Raw genomic sequence first — 18289 nt, forward strand, 5'->3', positions numbered from 1 at the left:
TCTTATCTTTGTGGGAAGCTCAGTGGCTATGAATGAATGCAAGTTGGCTGGACAAGAACCAATTGGAACATTTGCAAGAACACTGAGCAAGTCTCTGTCCATATTCGTTCTTCAGATATTGACTCACTCGTTCATTTATTCAATAATGACTTCAAATTCATCAAGGAAAGAGAAAGTTGATCTATAGCCTACCCAAGAAAAACAAGCTGTCATCTGCAGCAGTTCTCCAGTGAGAGAAACCATAAACTCATCAAGTCCATCCTATCTATTATTTTATGCAGAACTCTGAACAAATAAGACTTTCTGAGAAGCCAGCAAGGTTAGTGGTGGGAAAGGAGCCAAAGTGAGCATAATCTGTTCCTTTACTGGAGTCAAACTGGTTAAAACACACACCTTGTTTCTTCACATCATACAAAGTTGACTACTTTCAACTCCCTACCTTACTTTATCTACCTTATGTGTTTAGCTAATATCAGAGGTAAATAGTTTTTCCTGCTAATCTAGTACTTTAAAATAAAGAAACAAATACTAGAAGACAGAAAAGTATAAAGTTCAAATAATGTCTCTACTCTATTTATAAACTTGTTTCTGATTTCTTTTGCTCTCCTTTCCACTTAAAATAATTGCTTGAGTAATCAATACCCTATTTATTTAAATATTCAATGCCTATAAATAGCTTTGAATAGCTCACACGTGTCTCAGAAATAAAACTGCTAGTCACACTGAAGAGAATGTTTGACTTCCAGATGTTTCCCCAAAAAACTGGATATTTTAACCTAGTTAAGAGGTTGGTGGTAAGGCTATTAAAGTAGATTTTTCAATTTTTTTTACAAGTGTCTTACCTGCAACACCCATCTGTTTCTAAGCCACTTCCTCTTTAAAAGCAGAAAGCCAAACTTTACCTTTAAATCTGTCTTTTTCTTTTTATAGATTAAACAGTATTTTCCCCACAATATCTCAATGAAATGCTTTGCTATTTCTAACAGCAGTTTTTCTAATTAATTTCCTGATTATTAGATGTTTCAATAATCAAAAAATAATTTATGGTCTTTTTTTTCTGATTGTTAAATGCTATAATAATGTACTTGGATTTTAGAGTGAAAACCTCCGTGGGGCAAGGATTTTTGTCTGCTTTTCTTGTGGTTGCTGTTCTTCATGAATTCCTAGAGCATGTATGGATGTGAGAGTTGGACTGTGAAGAAGGCTGACACCAAAGAATTGATGCTTTTGAACTGTGGTGTTGGAGAAGACTCTTGAGAGTCCCATGGACTGCAAGGAGATCCAACCAGTCCATTGTGAAGGAGATCAGCCCTGGGATTTCTTTGGAAGGAATGATGCTAAAGCTGAAACTCCAGTACTTTGGCCACCTCATGTGAAGAGTTGACTCATTGGAAAAGACTCTGATGCTGGGAGGGATTGGGGGCAGGAGGAGAAGGGGACGACAGAGGATGAGATGGCTGGATGGCATCACCGACTTGATGGATGTGAGTTTGAGTGAACTCCGGGAGTTGGTGATGGACAGGGAGGCCTGGTGTGCTGCAATTCATGCAGTCGCAAAGAGTCGGACACGACTGAGCGACTGAACTGAACTGAGACAAAAGTCTGTCACAGATTGAGAGTGTAATTCCCTCCATAAACGGTGGAATGAATGAATGAGCTGTGTTCAGCCTGGGGCAGACTCAGAAGTTTTCCTTGGGCACCTCTTACAGCCTTTGGAGTTGCTATGCTTGGAAGTGAGCTCTGGCCATCTGTTCTGTCTCATCTTGTCCACCTGACCTTTCTGTTTACAGTATGTTAATATATTTGATGACATTATTTAGCTTTGACTAACCATTTACAAATAGACCCCAGTGATTTTGAAAGAGGGGAAGGGGAACCATACTGCAGTCTCACATTTTACAAAGAGGCTTCCTTTAATCCACTGGGCTTTCAGCAGAGTGCCATGTTTCACACCACCATGGATCCCAAACTCAAATGCTTTCATTTTCCAGTACTGCTTTTCAAGTGTTCTCAGAGGGTTTCATCTTGAGAGTAACCCAAAGCCAGATTATATTCGCAACTAAAACATCCCATGGCAAAGCTAAACCCAGCCTAAACCCTGAAAAGAGACAGAGGAAACCCGGGCACCAAAATCCACTTGCTCTCTTAAACAATCTGGCTGACCGGTTAATTGGCCAGGATCAGAGAAATACCCTGAGCCAGGGTAAAAGCCTAATTAACCTTAAAATGAACTAATCTATAAAAAGAAAAATGAAAGAAATAATGCCATTGGCAGCAAGATGGAGGGACCTAGAGATTATCATACTAAGTGAAGTTAGAGAAAGATAAATACTCTACAGATCACTCGCATGTGGAATCTAAAGTATGACACAAATGACCTTATCTATGAGACAGAAACAGACGCACAGACATAGAGAACAGACTTGTGATTGCCAAGGCGGAGGGAGGGATGAATTAGGAGTGTGGGTTAGCACATGCGAGCCATTACATATAGAATGGATAAACAACAGAGTCCTACTGTGTAGCACAGGGAAGTATATTCAGTATCCTGTGATATAGCACAATGGAAAAGAAAATGAAAAAGAATATATATATATATACACACACATATGTATAACTGAGTCGTTGCTTTACAGTAGAAATTAATACAACATTGTAAATCAACTATACTTCAATAAAATAATTTTTTTAATGGGCTAATCTTATTTGGTCTGTCCACAATCATCTCCGCAAGTTTTCTGATGCAGATCTTTCCAAGGACTGAACAACAGACTCAAGAGGGATCAACCACCAGATTTCTCCACATTCTGGCTTATTCAGGATACATTCTGAAGTATCCAAACTCCATTATGATAGAAGAGATGTGCTCAAAGCCTACAAAGCAAGGATTTTGAAGACCCAAATGGGTGTGAGTGAATCAGCATCTTTCTAAACGTCTGTCACGCAGATCACCAACACTGTTTGGAATGCTTTTCAAAGCTGACGACCTGACATTTTAGTTAGTGGTAAAGAGGTTAATTTCCTAAATATCATTGCAAACACTATGCCTACTCATTTTTTTTTTTAAGCCAGATCATGAAACCTGCAAGGTACATTTATTTCAGCAACGTTGATTGGTTCAAAGGAGTCATAAAGACTTCTTCTAGTTGAAGAAGATCACTTTTTGCTATGATTGTGGAAAAATCCCCACCCATTTTCATCAGAAGATAGTTCCAACTTATAAGTAAAACAATCTATTTCAAAGGACACTTAAGGCACCTATGTTTAGTAACCTCCCATCCTTTCAATGCATTCCTCAGCGGAAAGGGGAGCATGGTTATTTTAGGGTCTTAAAAGCACTGGTCACAGAGCCCTGTGGCATTTTAGGGCAAAAGGCTTATCTTTCGCTCAGTGTTAAACATCTTTGGTCATTTTCCTGTATCAGTTGTACAATCCCATATTTTTACAAGCTTCCTTTGAAAGACAACAAACTGCATGTATTGGGTATTTACATATTACATATTTCACACTGTACATTCTTTCATTTTTAAAAGCCTACAATGGATTTGAGCTAAGTGAATATAAGAAGAAAGTCACAAGAATTTATCCAAAACGATGACTATTTTATTCTATAATTTACTTGCCTAAATTGTCTCAGAATGATGCTTCCTTTTAATAACAAAATTCCCACAAAAAGTGAGTGATATGGGAATCTAAATGCACTTCCCAGACTTGCTTCCCCTGTAATATCTGTAATAGAACAATCCTGAATTAGCTGCTACTTTCCATAATTCTTGTCAGCAAAATCTATCAGTAGTTCTAACTCTGATTATACACGCTGGTAATGTAATTAAACATGTTTTAAGCCTATCTCTGATGTCACAGTTTCAAATATAGCCACATAAATTTTAGCTATGAGTATTTCATACATAATTTATATATACAAATGTGTTTGCATGTGTACCTGGATTAAGGATAATAAATGTAAATTATATAATTTATATCTATATATGTTTAACTGTGTTTAGTTTCAATCAGACAATGGTTTGATATATATTTTTTAATGAGGGAAAATCCTACTGCAATATTCAGATTTTGTGTTCTGCAGACTTCATTTCTTAGTATTTTTTTAATTAAAAAGACAAATACATTTCAATGTTCTTTTTAGTAAATGTTATGCTTCCTGTTCCAAAACAACCTTAAGTTTATAAATAAGAGTTAATGAATCCAAGAACCATGAGCTTGTGAACAAACAGTTTAAAGTCAAACTCGAATTCTTTCCAAGTTGGATTTTCACATGATGCCGTTTATAAACACATTTTGAGGGACAGAGGGAGTGGTTTTGTCTTGTTTTGTTTTTCTATATTTTTAATAGACAAAATTACAGTTCTGCCTTGGAAATGACTTAAAGATTAACTGGATTTCTAAACCCATCACAAAAATGAACTTGTGCTAAGTCGGGGATTTCTCAGGAACCTCCACCCTGCACTGTTTTTTTTTTTTTTCCCTCTCTGGGAACATTCTAGACGGAAGCATGAATGGTTCTGAAACAGTTTGCAGAATCACATGACATCCTGTTCATTGAAGATCAAGGGCGCTTGCGTGGCATCCATTCCTGAAACGGGGATCAGAACAAGATCCTGAGAGAAGTAACGCTAACCTTGGCCTCCAGCACGCCGACACTTGTCCCTTTTGTGATTGTGACAGACACTCCCCCACGTACGCTTTCCATTCCCATGATCACTTCATCCCTCCTCTCTCTGCTGCCAAAGACAGTGGAGTTCCCAGAGTTTTGACACCTTGTAAAGACATTCCAGTGGATTCTAGCACACCCAAACAGATGGTGTGAAAGGAATACAGGGGAAGAAAATACAGGCCTCTGCCAGATTCTCATGTATTCTAGGTAACATCGTGTTCCAGGGGAAGAAAAAAAAAATAAAAAGGAACTGATATCATTGTTACCGCCTGCTTCCTAAGCCAAGCCACCATGCTTCTGCCAAAGATAACAACGTCTTTAAGATGGCTACAAAACTCCTGACATCATATGAGGCAAAAGAACTGGGCCTACCAGGGGGTATAAAACAATCATCTGTATTATTGTTATACTGTGTTACACTGACACTTACATGAAACAGAATTTTTTTTTCCCCTTTGAGCAAGGAATAACATCCAGCTCCAAATAACATCTCTGCTTCTCTTCCTCGTCCAGGGTGTGCAAATCTCGACTGAGTTTCTTCTCTGAAAGCTGGTGACATGAGAACAAAGTCTATATGAGACAGGCATTAAAGAACAACTAAATACTTTTCCTCCCAGGTGTTTAAATAAATACAGACACAAATAAAAAAATGAAAACAAGAAAAGATGTTTAACATCATTAGCCATTAGGCAAATGCAAATTAAATCCACAGCGAGATACTATTATACACCTATCAAGATACTATCATACACCTATCAAGATACTATTATACACCTATCAAGATACTATCATACACCTATCAAGATACTATCATACACCTATCAGAATGTCTAAAATTAAAGAGTGACACCACCGAATCCTGGCAAGAATACGAAGAAACTGCATCGTTCATACATCGCTAGTGGGAATGTAAAATGGAAACAGTTTAGAACTTTGGAAAACAGTTTGGCAGTCTCTCTAAAAACTAGACTAGCAACTACTATACAACCCAGCAATTATACTCTTAGGCATTTCTCCCAGAGAAATGAAAACTTATGTTCACACGAAAAACCTGTACATGGATGTTTATAGCAGTTTTATTAATAATAACCCAAACCTAGAAACAACCAGATGTCCGAACTGTGCAAACTGTGGTTGGTTAACCAAATGGTGGTATACCCACGCTGTGCGAGAGGGGTGGGCTTGGCTATCAAAGGGTATCAGGAGGGAGCCTTGTGTGGTGGAAACACTGTGTGTCTTGACTGAGTCAGCATCAGCATCCTGGGGCACACGTTTCCAGTGTTACCAGACGGTACCAGTTGGGGGAACCGGGCAAGGGGTGTATGCAATCTCCCTGTGCTATTTCTTACAACTGCACAGGAATCTATAAGGCTCTCCAAGTAAAAAGTTCAATGAAAAAATATAACTCCTACTCACAGACAGAAAACAAACCCATGAGTATCAAAGGAGAAATAGGGGAGAGGGATAAATTGGCAATTTGGGATTAACAGATACACACGACTTGTAGACAAAATAGATAAACAAGAATCTACTGTGTAGCACAGGGAGCCACTGTCAGTCTCTTGCAATAACCTATAATAAAAAAGAATTTTAAGAATATATATAGCATATACACATTACTATATAGAAAATAGATAACTAGTAAGAACCTACTGTGTAGCACAGAGAACTCTACTGAGAACTCTGTAATGACCTATGTGGAAATAAAAATCTAAAAAAGAGCAGATATATGGATATGTATAAGTGACTCACTTTGAGTACAGCAGAAACTCACACAACATTGTAAACCAACTATATTCCAACGAAAAGTTAAATAAGTAAGTATACACATATATATGCATACATTAAATAAGTAAATATATATGTATATATTTGGGTTTGATCTCTGGTTGGGGAACTAAGATCCCATAGACTGTGCAGTATGGCCAAAAACCAAACAAAACTCCTGTTACAATAAAACTTAATCCACATAAAGACACAAAGGAAAATATGGACCTTTTAAACTGATTAATTTGAAGATTATAGTGATCCAAACAGAATTTCTTTTAAGTCTCCATATTATAATAGATTAAGAAACACATGTGTGTGTGTGTAGAAAACAACAAATTACTTTTAGTTTTAATGACAAAAGGGACTACTACCCTGTCCATGTCTTCATCAACCTACTAAAAAGCTCTAGATCAGAGAAAGAAAATTGAGTATTCTACCAAGGATCTAATGGCAGGATGATACAAACATTAAGGCAGCAATATGCTCTCTGGGTGTGCAGAGATAAAATTATTAAAGCACCATTCTCTGGTTATAAATTTGGTTTGTCTAGAGGCTATGTATACTCTCTCATCCTTGTCCCTGGGGCCCAATGACGTGAATTGTTAAATGACTAACCAACATTAAGGTACAGAATCTCACTTAGTACTGGCTTGTAACCCACACAAACAGAAAACTCATGACCCTGGCTTCCTTGCTTTTACTGCTTGTCAGTCCACACCCATATTTCTGTATGAGACACTGAAAAGTCACATTACAGAAGGAAGAAAAGCCACAGTCCTGCAGGTTCCATTGCTTCTTGAGATGTTCACCTGCATTCTCGTGGGTGTCTCATTAGCCATTTGCTTTTTCTCCAACTCTGGCTCTTCCTGGTCTGTTAGGTCCCTTTCTTCTGATGTGTTCTTTTCCTCTGCTTCTCCCTCAGCCCAAAGCCTGCCACCCCTGGTCTCCTTTTTCCTCTGTCCCCAAACTGGCCTTGCCTCTGCTCCAGCTCAATCCACCCCACTCAGCTAATGGTTCCTCTTTCTTGTACTTGAATCTCCCTACCTCACAGTTATACAATCCAGAAGTCAATCATATATGGGCCAACTAAAAAGAAAACTATTCTGTTCTTAAATAAATCCTTTTGACCTTACAAAATCCCTTAGGTAAAACCGTTTGGGGCTTTTGTTCATTTGCTTGCGGCTGTTGTTTACTTACACATGACCTCCCCCAAGCTGTCCAGAACACCTCTCTACAATGGAACTTTGACCCACAGGGTGGATGAGGACACATATCTTTCCAACTGCCTACCCTACATCTGGTGGCTCACAGTAAAGAAGCCACCTGCAGTGCAGGAGACTCAGGTCCGATCCTTGGGTCAGGAAGATCCCCTGGAGAAGGGAATGACAACCCACTCCAGTATTCTTGTCTGGAGAACTCCATGGACAGAGGAGCTTGGCAGGCTACAGTCCATGGAGTTGCAAAAAGTTGGACGTGACCGAGCAGCTAACACTGCACTTTTTCACCCTACATCTGTCTCCCTTCTCCCTTCAATAAACCACTCCTTCCTTTCTGTCTTACCCAAAGCTCCCTTGTGTAAAACTATGGCTTTATGTTTCTTACACAAGTACGATACCACACACACACACACACACACACACACACACGTATATAATACATAAACACACACACACATCAGCAACAGCAACTTTATTTTCCGGTAAAATCAATAAATGATGATCATTTTGTGCTACAAATGCTCTAAACTCTGCCCCAACGCATATTCTTCTGTGTTCTTTGCTCTGAAAAACTTATATAACTTGATGGGGTGGGTCAGGGGTGGAGGAGGTTATGTCGGAGCTACACACACATAAATCACACCATACCCACGAGGAAAAGCTACTCATGGATGATTTTATTGCTGCCTCTAGCCATCAGCACGAGGCCTTTAGCCTAATCACTGGTGGACAGAACCAGGCCAAATGAAAAAAAAACCAAAAGAGAACCGTCTCTGGCTGTTAGCACACCCTCGTAGGCGTGCAATGCACACTGAGTTATTGCTTCCGTTGTTTTACTTTGCCTTATTTTTCACTCAGCCATTTTATGGTCGCTGTGGTGATGTACTCCAAACAGGGTCATTTAGAAAACAAAATAACCAATACATTATTGGCAGTTTTTAAATGTGCAAACTAGACTACCCCCTTACATTGAAGCCATTTGTGCTTTTCACTGTGGATCACTTATCAGGTGGGGGGCGGGGGGATGTGCACCATGTATCTGAAGTAGGGGAAAGGCAATGAATTAATGATTTACATGATTACCATAAAGTTGAAAGTCACATGGACTCGATCTTTCCAGTCCTAGAATCTCTTCAGAAAGGTCAGGCAGTCCTCAAGTGAACGCTCAGACACAGATGAGCCATCTGTGTCATCAGTCAACTGGTGATATATGTGTTTTCTGTGTGATTCTGAGAACTCAGCATGGAAGCAATAAATTATATTAAACAAGAAGTAGTGATGAAATAGCTCAAAATTAAGAAAAAGCTTCAGGATTTTGAGTTGCATGTGGGAAAGCTAAGATTTTGCCTATAAATGCCTGAGGAATAATGTTTCAGTAATTTATTGTTATATAACAAGCCTAACGGCTTAAAACAGCAACTTGTTATTTCTCAGAAGTCTGTAGGCAGGCTGAGCTCAGTTGGGCAGTTCTTCTGCTGCTGGACATGTAGTGCTAGAGGACCCGTGTGGGGCCATCCAGCTGGAAGCTCAGCTGAAGCTGGAAGCTCAGCTGAAGCTAGATCAACCAAGCAGCCTCTCATCTCCCAGAACCTCTGTCCTGTGACTTCTCATCGACTAGCTGAGTCCAAGCTTCTTTCATGTGCAGTGAGAGCATGGCGAGGGACTGGAACCAAGGCGGAAGCTGACCGACTTCTTAAAAGCGAGGCTCATATCTGACCCAGTGTCACTCTTGCCACAGTCTGTTGGTCAAACCCAGTCAAAGTCAGATGGGACCAGAAGGGAGAGGAAACAGATTTCACCTATTTGTGGAGGAGCATCACGCATGCTCATAGGTAGGAGCTTTCAGCCGCCAACTTTGAAGACAATTCTACCGCAGAAGAATGGGAGGTACTAAATACAGGCTCCTTTTCCTGCAATAAGGATGCCGCATTTAAAACAAGGATCTTTTTGGCATTTGAAAGTCAGTAAAAACAATAATACTTGTGTGCTTGCAAAAAAATATTATCTATTTTTCCTAAGACTGCTAAGAATAACCCCTTACTGGCCAGCCAATGGGTCTCCAAATTCCCAGCGTCAGAGTCATAGCTTTGAGTTACATCATCTTCAGAAGTCCTGACTAAAAATGCAAGTACATCTGGTAGGGTCAACCATAAACACCTTTGGGTGAATCTAAGCTTAGCAACTACATTTGTGGGAGAACTCTGAGGTGGAATTCTTGCTCCACAACCAGTGGTTGGACTTTGGGCATCTGGAAGACTTTGAAATCTCTTTCAAAATGTTGTGGTTGTTACATGCATTTTTCACCAGTTTCTCAAATGGGTCAAATACCAAAAAGGTTAAGACTCACTATTCTAAATGCATGATCACAAAAAGTCTCACTGGGGAAAAGGTAAAGCTAAGAGAATTCTCTTTGGTGAGTAATTCACAGTGTATCTCTTAATTGTCCTCTAATTATTTACTATTCTTTACATTTGTGTGTGTGTCTGTGTAACAGACCACATCTCTACATGTGTAAGGAAGCATCTTCACTTTGCATTTGTATCCTCTGCTGGGAAGAACCTTATAACATCCTCAGTGTGCATCTGGCCCAGTTATCAAATCATGTTCCTTGGTACCCTCCTGGGGCTAAATGAGGCCAAGCAAGGGCATCCTTGCAGGGAAAGCCCAGGGGATGAGTGGAGCTCAGACTTGATCCATTCATACTGAGCAATTCTGTCTTTGATTCTCTTTTATTGCTGCTGCTGCTGCTGCTAAGTCACTTCCATCGTGTCTGACTTTTTGTGACCCTATAGACTGTAGCCTGCCAGGTTCCTCTGTCCATGGGGTTCTCCAGGCAAGAACACTAGACTGGGTTTCCATGCCCTCCTCCAGGGGATCTTCCTGACCCAAGGATGCAACCTGTCTCTCTTACGCCTCCTGCATTGGCAGGCAGGCTCTTTACCACTAGTGCCACCTGGGAAGCCCTCGCTCTTACTAAACCTACATAAATGTTTTCCTTTGAATAATGAATCCTGAGGCTAAAAGTTTGAGAATTAATAACAAGCCAATGCCCCCATTTCCAAGTGATTTATAAAAATGGTATTCAGTGGGTTTAAATATTTTTCTCAAAGTCTGCAGTTGGCTGAACTAGCGCTTTGTGTTTCCCAACTTTTAATACTGTTTAACTTTTCTAGTCTACTCCCTACCTCCCTACCAAGAACCAGCCTTTACCACCTCAGAGGACAGTGTTCCTCATACCCCAATACATGTTTCCTCTCTGGCAAAAAAAAAAAAAAAGTGTCTACAATTAGGAAAAGCCAGCCGATGTCAGAACCTTATCAGAATTTCAGGGGAAGAAAGCAGCCTGGACTCAACACCAGGCTGGGATATGGGAGGGAAGAAGAGTCCTGAAGAACCCAAGAAGGACTTCCCTTCCGGTGGCTAAGACTCCACAAGCCCAATACAGGGAGCCCGGGTTCCATGCCTGGTCAGGAAACTAGATCCTGTAAGCCAGAACTAGAAGTTTCCATGCAGCATGCATAAATACATAAATAGTTAAAAGAAAAAGAAAGAACCCAAGGAAGAGATCATTTCCAAGTTGACTTCATTATTAGATTGTGAACTGGCTCTGACTCTTCCCATAGCTCTCTTTTTCCACCAAAGAATAAATTTGAAGCAGCAGTCAACTGCATTCTTTTTTTCTTATGTAATGCAAAAAAATCACACTGTCCCGACCACTTAATTCCCAACAGCTAGAAAGTGCATTTCAAAGTCATCCACCATATTCTAAGTCCTCCAAAATGCCTAAAGGAAAGAAATGCTAGAGGAACCCCAATAAAGATATGTGTATAGATTTCTATACTTGGAATGTTAATGGGCCTTGACTAAGACCACTGTGATTTTAATACATTGTATTGTTTTATTCCTACTGTATTTTTAAATAGAACATCTCAAAACAATTAGATTAATTAAATATCCACGGGGATGCAGGAAATGTTTTCTTATCACACTTGGGGACTTGACCAGCTCAGCTCCTTAGATTTTTTCAGAACCTCTTAATGAAGGATTCTCACTTCATCGGAGCCTTGACAACTATTTCAATCTGTCATTAAGGAGAACATTTCAGTACCTGGAAATTTTTAAGACTTCTTGAGACTTCAATTTGCCAAATGTGGCTGTTTAGGGGAGCCATCCTTCTCCATGAGTGGCACACTTTCAAGCTCCCTGGCTTATTGTCTGAGAATGCAAAGTGGATCGTGGTCTCGGGGAGTAAAATACAGGTTAGAAAGGTTAGAAAAAGTCACCACGCAATTTTTATTGTCTATGTTTCGTCAAGACATGCAAAGTTGGAAATTTCACCCCATGCTAATAACACAGTATTAGTTACACTTGACTGCTTTGTTGGAGCCAAACCAAAGTCACTTCTATTCTCTCAAGCCTAAATTTTGAGAGCGGCCAGCTTTTTAGGAAAACAAAAGCTGCCATAATCTCGAGGAGAGGCTGGTGTCAAACCACGGGAGTTCTAGCAAAGACCACATATTATCGTGAGCTCCAAACAGTAAAGAATTCTGTAGCATGACAAGCTCTAAGAAAGAAACTCTTAAAAGAGATTCATTTTTCTCCGTGATGTCGACTGCAAGAATAAGCCAGGGGTGAACAAGAGGTTAGGAGTTGGAAACGAAATGATGATGGGTTCCTTGGCTTCATGGCCAACTCATTTTATGACCTTGGGATAGGCATTTCAGTCATCTAAAGGTCTCTACACTGAGACTTCCTGTTTATTCTCTTTCAAGTGTGGAGTTTGCATAGCTGCATCAAAGATTCTTTTCCTTTCGTAGAAGGACAGGGCTGTCAGCGTCCCGTGAAAGGCCACCTCTACTCTGCTGAAGCAGCACAGCGTGGTGGCTGAGAGCATAAACCCCGCCCAGGATGAGAGGGCTCCACACCCTGGCTCTCCTTTATATTGAACAACTCTGTGACCTTGGACAAGCTGTTCCAGCTTCTATGTCTCCGTGTCTCCAACAGGAAAATGATAACAGCAGCGGTGTTACTGGCTAGGGTAGAAGGATTAAATGCATCAATGACTGAAACCACTTAGAAGAGTGTCTAGCATATACTAAGGGCTATAAACTAGGTTTACCGTGAGGACTTTACAACTTAAGTCAAATGCATCTGTGTATAAAAATGGATAACTAATGAGACCCTACGGTGCAGCACAGGGAACGCTCTCTACTCAGAGCTCTATGATGACCTAAATGGGAAGGAAATCCCAAAACGAGGGGATACATGTATACACATTGCTGATTCACTTTGCTGTACAGCAGAAACTAACACAACATTGTAAAAGAACTATACTCCAATTAAAAAAAACTTAAGTAGACATTTTAAAAAACTTATCAAAATACTTCTGTTTTGTTTTTAAGCAGCCTCCTTCCTCACTGATGGAATTAGATTGTTTAAATGAATAGAAACTTATTTCCCCATGGAAACTGCAATGCATGATAGAATAGTGTTCATTCAAGACTTCAGATCAGACATGAATGACAGAGAAGAAAGACCAACCCTTCAATTTTTTCACTGTTTAGCTACCTGGAGACTGAACCTGAGTGATCCCATTGTATTCAAAAAGTTGAATCCAACTTTTGAAAAAGTTGAAAGAGCTCACAGTATTGAAAAGGTAAATAATATTAGTCATCTAGCCAAACACCTTAATTTTATAGATGAGGAAATTGAGGCACAGAGAGGTAAATATCTGGTTGCTTTCAGTTCAGTCGCTCAGTCAGGTCCAACTCTTTGCAACCCCATGGACTGCCTCACGCCAGGCTTCCCTGTCCATCACCAACTCCTGGAGTCTACTCAAACTCATGTCCATTGTGTTGGTGATGCCATCCAACCATCTCATCCCCTGTCATCCCTTTCTCCTCCCACCTTCAAACTTTCCCAGCATCAGGGTCTTTTCAAATGAGTTGGTTCTTCACATCAGTTGGCCAAAGTACTGCAGTTTCAGCTTCAGCATCAGTCCTTCCAATGAATATTCAGGACTGATTTACTTTAGAATGGGACTGGTTGGATCTCCCTGCAGTCCAAGGGACTCTCAAGAGTCTTCTCCAACACCACAGTTCAAAAGCATCAATTCTTAAGTGCTCAGCTTTACAATCCAACTCTCACATCCATACATTACTACTAGAAAAACCATAGCTTTGACTAGATGGATGTTTGTTGGTAAAATAATGTCTCTGCATTTTAATATGCTGTCTAGGTTGGTCATAGCTTTTCTTCCAAGGAAAAGGCATCTTTTTTTTTTTAATTTAAATTTATTTATTTTAATTGGAGGTTATTACAATATTGTATTGGTTTTGCATCTTTTAATTTAATGGCTGCAGTCACCATCTGCAGTGATTTTCAAGCCTCAAAAAATAAAGTCTCTCATTGTTTCCATTGTTTCCCCATCTATTTGCCATGAAGTGATGGGACCAGATGCCATGATCTTAGTTTTCTGAATGTTGAGCTTTAAGCCAACTTTTTCATTTTCCTCTTTCACTTTCATCAAGAGGCTTGTTAGTTCTTCTTCGCTTTCTGCCATAAGGGTGGTGTCATCTGCATATCTGAGATTATCGTTATTTCTCCTGGCAATCTTAATTCCGGCTTGTACTTCTTCTAGCCCAGCATTTCATATGATGTACTCTGTATATAAGTTAAATAAGCAGGGTGATAATATACAGCCTTGACGTACTCCTTTCCTGATTTGGAACCAGTCTGTTGTTCCATGTCCAGTTTTAACTGTTGCTTCCTGACCCGCATACAGATTTAAGAGGCATATCAGGAGGTCTGGTATTCCCATCTCTTTCGGAATTTTCCAGAGTTTGTTGTCATCCACACAGTGAAAGGTTTTGGCATATTCCATAAAGCAGAAATAGATGTTTTTCTGAAACTTGCTTGCTTTTTCAATGATTCAACAGATGTTGACAATTTGATCTCTGGTTCCTCTGCCTTTTCTAAATCCAGCTTGAACATCTGGAAGTTCATGGTTCACGTATTGCTGAAGCCTGGCTTGGAGAATTTTGAGCATTACTTTACTAGCGTGTGAGATGAGTGCAATTGTGTGGTAGTTTGAGCATTCTTTGGCATTGCCTTTCTTTGGGATTGGAATGAAAACTGACCTTTTCCAGTCCTGTGGCCACTACTGAGTTTTCCACATTTGCTGGCATATTGAGTGCAGCACTTTCACAGCACCATCTTTTAAGATTTGAAATAGCTCAACTGGAATTCCATCACTTCCACTAGCTTTGTAGTGATGCTTCCTAAGGCCCACTTGACTGCGCATTCCAGGATGTCTGGCTCTAGGTGAGTGATCACACCATCGTGATTATCTGGGTCATGAAGATCTTTTTTGTACAGTTCTGTGTATTCTTGCCACATCTTCTTAATATCTTCTGTTTCTGTTAGGTCCATACCATTTCTATTCCCGGTTGCTTTCATGTACCAAAATTATATTAATAACTAGTGGTTTCAAAAAATGATTAATGGTGTCAATAGGTTTGCCCAAGACACTATGAGTTATTCTAGTATTGCTGCTATTACTTGGATTGTGTTCGAAAATATATAGCTTGCCACACTGGAAAATCATTTATACTTCAAACCTGGGCTTTTGACCCAAAATGGTATTGTCCAGCTTGACCACTCTCCTCTTAAACATATTTTTATCTCTATGATTTTTATCATTTCCAGAATCCAAATTTACCATTACATGACCAAAAATGTAATCCTAACTTTTACAAAATACACCAAATTAAGGAGATGATTGTATTCAGCTTAATATAATAAAGAGAATGTTCATTAGTAGTGAGTATCTCAAAAGAAAATAAAGAGGTCTAGAGTTTGCAGAGGCAGGTAAACAATGGAGTTGTCCAGGAGTATTAAAAAGTTTCTTTTTTTTTTAATTGAAGTAGAGTTTATTGACAATGTTGTATTAATTTCTTCTCTAAGAGATTCATATGGAAGGATGGAAATAGATCTTATCTCATAATAAACTGAGCAATGTGATTCTTTACGGTTTGTCATTGCCAGGAACTCACAGGGTAGAGGGATTTCTAAATCATCCCACTGTTCTCTGTAAGCACAGGTCTAAGGGAAAGCTCAGCACTGCCACATCTTTCAGAGTAATTTTTAAAATACTCTTAAGACAACTAACCACTCAGTCTCCTATAGTGATCCCCTTGACAAAGACAGCTGCCATTTAGATATTGTATAACCTAGATGGGTTTTTTCCCCAAATAGTTTTAATATATCTTATCTGAAAATGACATCATTTTTCCTGATGACACATTTCCCCATTTTTTTATCTTAAAAAAACGTTAAAAAACAAAAAAGTACACCATATCACTGCTGAAGGACTTTGGCTCTACCTGAACACACCCACTTGAGCACATCCTCCCTGAGGCCATCTTCCTTGTCAAAAAATCTGGGGCTTCTTGACATAATATTCCTCAAATTATTAGTATCGGGAGTAGGGAGTGAGATAAACTGAATTTCTGAAAGTCACTTGATTCTTGAACACAGAAGCAGCAGTTCAATAGATAGGGATACTATTTCTAACACGGTGTCTCTCTAATTTCCTGGTGAAAGGGCCTGATAGAATGTGTGTGTGCGCACGTGCGCGTGCACGTGTGTGTGTGTGTGTGTGTGTGCAAGAAAAAATTGCACAGGCTTTGAAAAAAATTGAACAGGCTTTGAAATTTGTTGATTTTCCTGACTGGTTCATCTATGCAGGTGTTCTCTTTCATTGTTTTTGATTAGGCTACTTAACAATTTTGAAGAGACAGAAGTTAATTTGTAGATACCTAGTAGGAATGCCGGAGAAGGTGATGGCACCCCACTCCAGTACTCTTGCCTGAAAAATCCCATGGATGGAGGAGCCTTGTAGGCTGCAGTCCATGGGGTCGCTAAGAGTCAGACACGACTGAGCGACTTCACTTTCACTTTCATGCATTGGAGAAGGAAATGGCAACCCACTCCAGTGTTCTTGCCTGGAGAATCCCAGGGACTGGGGAGCCTGGTGGGCTGCCGTCTGTGGGGTCTCACAGAGTCACGCACAGAGACATGACTGAAGCGACTTAGCAGCAGCAGCAGCAGCAGCAGCAGCAGCAGCAGTAGGAATGCCCCTAATCCCTATCCACAGAAATGCAAGATTCTGTCTAGGGAAGGTTCAGTTGATATTCATCTCCCACGGCGGAAGAACTCAGTTTTGCATCTATTTAAACCAATCAACCTGGGTACTCCTAATGACTGATAAATATGCTTGATCTTTGGATTCTATTTTCAATTAGTTACAACACTTTCCTGGTTCTCTCATTAATTAATGAGTTCAATGAAAATCTTTGATGTGTGTTCATTTTATATTTATATGAGTCATAGTTTTACCTTTTAAGAAATATCCTTTAATATGCAGATGAATATTCTCATTAAGAAAGAATAAAAGTGTATAAAGTCTCATTAAGAAAGAAAGAGTTAATTGCTAGTCATGCCAGCTCTCTGCAACCCCATCTACTATAGCCCGCCAGACTCTTCTGTCCATGGGATTCTCCAGGCAAGAATACTGGAGTGGGTTGCCATTTCCTCCTCCAGGGGATATTCCTGCCCCAGTGATTGAACCCTGGTCTTCTCACATTGAAGACAGTCTTTACTGTCTGAAATACCAGGAAAACTGATAAATTCAGACTTGTTTGGGAAGGGAAAAAGTCTGAGTAAAGCACATTCAAAGAAATAAACTTTTATTATTTTCAGGTTTAGAACAAAAAGTATTATCTAATAGAGATAAATATTTAATAGTTTGTAATGAGCATATCATTTTTCTAAATAAATTAATGCTTCTAAGAGCATCTCAACACAGCAGCCTATTTTAAGTGTTTTTGTAATCTTCCTCTAACCTTACACTCTCTTTAAAAAGAAAAAAATATGTGCTATGTAATGAAAGCCTTCAGCCCAATTATTCCAAATTATTAATTAGTGAAACCTCAGTTTAATGAAATTTTACATATGTAAATTGATAAGACTCTGACTCTTGGAATGCTTGCAATAGATGCAATTGAGACCTGAGACATCAGATAAAACAATGCAGAAATCCCTTCTAAATTGATCTTGCTGGGTTATCAGCCAGCCCCCACCTGAATATATCTACTAATAGGGAGCGTACTATCTTTCCAAAAAGGCTATTTCCTTGTTAAATGCGTCTATGGTTTGAAAGTTTTTCTTGTAATTAATCAAAATCTCCCTCCTTGAATCATCCACACTACAGTTCAATTTAAGTAGACACAAAATCTTTCATTTTCTTTTTCCTCTAGAGGCATAGCTCACCTGCCATTGGGGATTCTCTGGGGAGCCAGTAAAAATCATCATAAGCAAGGGATGTCCTTTCATATGTCCTCAAATAAAGTCAAGAGTTAACAAACAGCCTACAATGTTATTCCTTGCTTTGCTTTTTGTGGATATTTCAGTAGATAGTCCTTGAAATCCTGAAACTTTGGTAAGATTTCAAAACACCTCACCTCCAGAACACCTGATTCTTTCAAAACCAGGACAAGTAACACTAAGATAAGATGTTGCCCTATTCCACTCTGGTTTCCTATTCTTCTAAAATGTCAAGGAGCCT

The 18289-nt window shown here is 39.5% G+C and overlaps 1 long non-coding RNA gene across 1 annotated transcript; it reads right to left on the reverse strand.

Moving 5' to 3' along the window:
- Positions 1-9029: 9029 nt before the first annotated feature.
- On the reverse strand, positions 9030-11990 carry LOC147346329 (uncharacterized). Its single transcript, XR_015153556.1, has 2 exons — positions 11771-11990; positions 9030-9572 (listed from the first exon to the last, which is right to left on the reverse strand). It is a non-coding gene; the product is annotated as an uncharacterized LOC147346329 (long non-coding RNA).
- Positions 11991-18289: the final 6299 nt, after the last annotated feature.

Source organism: Bos grunniens, chromosome 24, assembly GCF_055505025.1.
Source record: "Bos grunniens cultivar Pamir isolate PY7600 chromosome 24, Bosgru_T2T1.0, whole genome shotgun sequence".
Taxonomy (NCBI): domain Eukaryota; kingdom Metazoa; phylum Chordata; class Mammalia; order Artiodactyla; family Bovidae; genus Bos; species Bos grunniens.